Source organism: Lipotes vexillifer, unplaced genomic scaffold, assembly GCF_000442215.2.
Source record: "Lipotes vexillifer unplaced genomic scaffold, Lipotes_vexillifer_v1.1 scaffold8, whole genome shotgun sequence".
Classification (NCBI taxonomy): Eukaryota; Metazoa; Chordata; class Mammalia; order Artiodactyla; family Lipotidae; genus Lipotes; species Lipotes vexillifer.
This window is the reverse complement of record NW_006781519.1, coordinates 6,747,206-6,753,103: the sequence shown is the minus strand read 5'-3', so window position 1 is coordinate 6,753,103 and position 5,898 is coordinate 6,747,206.

Sequence of the window (5,898 nt, the reverse complement as noted above, 5' to 3'; positions counted from 1 at the left end):
TAGCTCCACACAGAAGAAACAAGCAATTGATGGCAGAAATTTTAACTTTATGCTATCTTTTGGCATCTATAGAAACTGCCTGTCTACAAGAAGAAAAAGTTTGCTCGAGTTCCCAACAAAAATCTGTCAACGACCTCAACAATAACTTTCCAGAATGTTTTTAACTGCAACCCACGTTAAGAAATTTATTTCGCACTGTGACTTACCACAGATATACAGACACATAAATAAAAGTTGTATGTTTCAAGTAAACCAACTGCAAAAAGATTTTTTAAAAAAAGAGCTCATTGGGACCTATTGTCAACTAATCTATGACAAAGGAGACAAGAATATACAATGAAGAAAAGATAGTCTCTTCAACAAGTGGTGCTGGGAAAACTGGACAGCTGCACGTAAAAGAATGAAATTAGAACACTCTCTAACACCATACACAAAAATAAACTCACAATGGATTAAAGACCTAAGTGTTAGGCCGGTTACTATAAAACTCTTAGAGGAAAACACAGGCAGAACACTCTCTGACATAAATTGCAGCAGTATCTTTTCTGACCCACCTCCTAGAGTAATGAAATTAAAAACAAAAATAAACAAATGGGACTTAATTAAACTTAAAAGCTTTTGCACAGCAAAGGAAACCGAAACAAAAAGACAACCCACAGAATGGGCGAAAATATCTGCAAACAAAGCGACCAACAAGGGATTAGTCCACAAAATATACAAAAAACTCATGCAGCTCAGTATCAAAAAAACAAACAACCCAATCAAAAAAATAGGCAGAAGATCTAAATAACATTTCTCCAAAGAAGACATACAGATGGCCAAAAAGCACATGGAAAGATGCTCAACGTCACTATCAGAGAAATGCAAATCAAAACTACAATGAACTATATCACCTCACATCGGTCAGAACGGCCATCACCAAAAAAATCTACAAACAATAAATGCTGGAGAGGATGTGGAGAAAAGGGAACCCTCCTGAAATATATGAGAGTAAAATGAAGTAATGTCTGGGATTCATTTTAAAATATCATCGGCCAAAAAAGAGATGAAACTGGTATGGCACAAATCTTGACAACTGTTGGATCTGGGTGATGAACATATGTGGGTTCATTATACTATTCTCTCTACTTTTGTATATGCTTGAACTTTTTCATAATACAAAATTAAGTTCAAATGAGATGAATCTACTCTTACCCTAGCTATGTATAATGCTTTCATATTTTCTGGTTGGTTTTTTTTTAACTAAATAATAGACGGTAAAAAGAATGGTGGTGATGAGCCCCTAAGTTGATTTCATGATGCTCTAAAGGTTTGGGATGCATGGTGTGAAGATTTCTAACTTACCTGGTCTTTGTTCTGCCCATACAGACTCATTCTAACACAAAAGATACTTTTTGGTCACTTGATGCGAATCAAAAATGAAAAGCCTAATTCTCTTCAATGTTTCCAACTTCCAAAAATGTACTGCTTCCTGACATTTCCATAGTTGTCTATTTAAGTTCAATGTAAATAGCTGCTGCTACTTTGGGAGTGCCTGATAATGTCTATCACAGTACAAGGATATATGTCTCTCTGGTGACATCTAAATGTTGATCTTGTAAAGTCTACAGCAACACATAATGTAGTACAAAGATATGCCAAGTAGCATCAAAAACATTTTTTTTTCAAAATCTGGGTTTAATATAAATGTCAAATCAAATTAGAGGAAAACAAATTACAAAATGTATTCAGATGACTTCAGCTAATTAATTCTTTCCACTGATAATATTTTGAACTTGGGACACAGGTTATTAAATGCTTTATTTCTGTGGTTAGTTACCATTGCTAACTTACAAAGCACATTGATTGTATATACTGCTAAATTTTTTCAAGACAAGTTCTATCTTTGTATTAAGTGGGAGTTTCCAACATTAAATAATCGATACCCACTGCTTTTACTGTGCTGAGACATGGATTAAAAAACCCCATGATCCAACAGATACGTACATCACACCTCAGCCTTCCTTTTGCTCACCTGGGGGAAATTATCCATCAGGTCTAAAATGCCACTCTGACTTAGTGAATTTGGCCGGCTGACTAACATTTATAACACTGCTTAACTGCAACTTGATTTGATTCAGATGTCAACTTTTACCAAGCCTCAAGCACTTGAGGGAAGCTGCCCACCCCTACTTGGTAGTTCCAGGTGATGTACTCCATTTTACCTAAACCAGTCATGCTAATCCCCTTCTCCCAAAGCCATTGATGACTTTAGGAGTGAACATGTGATAAAATTCTGGGCAATGAAGTAGGAGAGTAAGCCAGTCAGGAGGGTTTCCTGCTCCTAAGAGACAGATTGTTCATCTGGACACTGTTCGAGCTGCACAGGAGGCTGGGACCCGGCAGCATCTTTCTACCAGCCTCAAGGAAAGCTTCACATAGAGGAGGACCAATCTAAGACAATCACACAGAAACAGACCTGAGGCTCCTCCTTCCCAGTTTCTGACAACGTGAAATGATCCGTTTCCTTATTATTTAAGCCACTTGCATGTTACTTACAGCTAAATTCTCTTAAATGATACATTACCTTTTCAGAATTTTAGACAAAATTTCCTATTACTGATGAAGTAATCTGTGAGCTTAAACTAAGAGTGGATCTGTGTGACTCCGAAACAGCTGGTCATTTCAGCTCAAAAAACCTGAAGTAAGTGTGTGAGTTGATACGGGATCAGAGAAAAACACTAATGGTGTGAGTCTCTGAGAAGGTTAGGCGGACTCTAGCCAACTGGGTGAGGCTGAATAAAGGGCAGAAACGGCCGACAAAAAAAAAAATGATGCCTAAGTTAACTCTATTAGAAAAAAGAGGTAAAAACTCTCACACATCTGAATTTCACATGTCATCAACCCCAAAATGTTTGGAGGCATGACTATAAGGTGTCAGCTGCTACTGACAAAGATCTCAGCATTCTGGCTAATTACAGGACAAGCTGTACACTTAAAAAGATGTTCAAATGGCTAAAGTTCTGAACACAAACACAAGATGGGCTAACCTATTTCATTACATGGTACTGCACAGTGTATAAAAGCAGGTGATGTCTGAGGTTAAGTATCAGCAGAGGGAGAGATGCAGATCTAATCTAAGGCTTGCAGAGAAAGAAGGGAAAAAGAGAAGACTAAATTTTGACAGATCTTTTTGTGGGAAAGGGGACGCTAGGCCACCCTCATTCTGTAATTGATGATAGATTACTTGGGCAAGGAACGGGCAGAATTGCTGTTATCACTCTGTCTTCACCAAGGAGTGTATAATCACTCCTTCTGTTTGTACTTTTTAGAAAGGCATAGCCTGGTACAGGAAAAGGGACGTAGGACTTGGTTTTCATTAAGTTCAGGACTCTAAAAACATTTTGAGCTCCTTGAAAGAAAGGAATGATGTAACTTTTAAATGAGAAGAATTATGTATTTTATGTAAAGGAGTTATATGCTTGGCGAATGCTATTTAAAGCAAAATGATCACAGCATATGTTTGTTTTCTGTTATTTGAGAAGTGACATTCTACGTTAGAACATCGCCTAGCACGTAGTAGGCATGCAGATACTGGTTGAAGGAATATTTGTTGACTAATTACTACAAAAAGTTGAAAAGGATGAACATTGATTCAGCTGAACAAAGGGAAAAAAGCTTTTTTAACTTCTATAACTTTTAAGTAACTTAAAAAAAATTTTTTTACATGATATACCTTCAGAGTAAATTATTTTTATTATTACCTTTGGGATTTTTTTTTAAAGCTGATATTTTTTTAAACTAGCAAATATAAATATATATATATATATTTGTGTGTGTGTGTGGAGAGCTTTTATTTTCATATTTTTTAAAATAAACTTATTTATTTAATTTATTTATTTTTGGCTGTGTTGGGTCTTCGTTGCTGTGCGCAGGCATTCTCTAGTTGTGGCGAGCGGGGGCTACTCTTCGTTGCAGTGCGTGGGCTTCTCATTGCGGTGGCTCCTCTCGTTTTGGAGCACGGGCTCTAGGCACGCGGGCTCAGTAGTTGTGGCGCACGGGCTTAGTTGCTCTGCAGCATGTGGGATCTTCCTGGACCAGGGATCAAACCCGTGTCCCCTGCACTGGCAGGCAGATTCTCAACCACTGCGCCACTAGGGAAGCCCCAGCAAGTATATTTTTAAACAGTTTCTGAAACTAAATAAAGCTTGATGATTAGGTATAAATTGAGATGTGAGTGGCAATTCTATTTAAACTCTTTAAAATCCATTCTACACTTGTTAGTATTCTTAATACAAGATTTGAATTTTAGTAGAATTTGAATGGAGATAATGTGTAGGCATATCTGACTGAGACGGAAGCTTCCATGGATTTCAAATATGTTTCTTTAGTATTTTTTAAAATTCCATAAAGTCAGTCTAATAATTCAATAGGGATTTTCATTAATAGGGATAGGACATTACAAACCACATTTGAAAAGTATACAAAGTACATTTAATTCTAATCTGACCCACACATGTACAATTTCTTAGAAGCTTATCAAATCCAAGCCTTTGAAAATGCATACACTGTAACAGATTTTTCAAAAACATGATGGAAAATATATACCACCCAGCTAAACACTCTCTTGATTTAGAATCGAGGCCTATATGTTTCTATTTCCATAGTGACTATTGCTGTGGAATCGACATGTTTTAATTTAGATTTGAGATTATAAACATCGTTTGGAGACAGAATTTATTTTCTCTCCTACAACTTCTGAAAATTGATCAGTCTAAGTGCTACAGAACAGAAGCAAATTCCGAAGCAGGATTTAGAAATTATTTGGCTTAAGGGGCATTTCTGATGAACGAAAGATGAGTTTTTATGAAAATTCATGGCTTTTTAACCCTTAAATTTTTTTCACGAATTTTCATACGCTAACGAATAAAATACACTAAAGAAATACGCTCTGTAACATAAAGGTAAAGAAGGGATTTCCAGCCAGGCCTCCGTGAGAAGCATTTAAACTGTGCTAAGATGTAATGGGAAAAAAAAAAAAAAAAAAAAAAAAAGAAAAGGGAAAAAAAAAAAAAAAAAAAAATCAAGGTCATAAGTAAGGATTCTGCAAATATTTTTGCCTAAATTTCTCAAGAAGTTAAAATGAGACTCTGTTCTTCATTGGTCACCTGAGAAGAGCAGTTAGAATGTGACACACTTAGGTCAAATAGAAGTTAGCAATCCAAATCACTAATGAAAAGAGGAAAACGAATTATATTCTTTTATTATTTTTTCACTGAGCTGTTTTTGGAACCCCTACTCTTCCTGTGCTCAAGAAGCTTGTAAATGAGGGTGGGCAGAGGTGAGGAAAGCGGTGCATGAAGCAGAGGTTGCCAAGTGCTACGCTGATGAGCAGCTCAAGATGCTGGCAGAGAAGAAAGAACGAACCCAAGGACAGAAGTGAACCCAGGGAGAGAAGAACACTGGCAGCAAAGCATCCTAAGTGCTCTGCAAAAGGAAACATTTTAGACCCTAAAAGGAAGGTCTACTTCTTAAAACAAACAAAAACAAAATACTCAGACAGCGTCACTTCATATGGTCCATATGGTCCACACAGCCCAGCTGGTACAGAAGGAGGCACCAACCCACGCCTTGTGACCTGCAGTGACTAGAAAGCCATACTAATTAAGGTCACCCCTGAGCTGCAGCTTTTAGCTTTGGATGAATAAGGTTGGAAAACGCTCAATGAATCCACCCTCTTCAACTCTTTCTTGATGGCTTTTTTGTTCTCTCTGATGAGTAGAGCTAAACCAAAAGTTTATACACCTCAATTCATTGCTAGAACTGCCCCACCCTTAGAGCCAGTTCCTCAGCCCAGAGATAGTCTGTAAAGAAAAGAAACTGTGAGTCTGCAGAAAGGAAGCCAGGAGAGATGTCGGG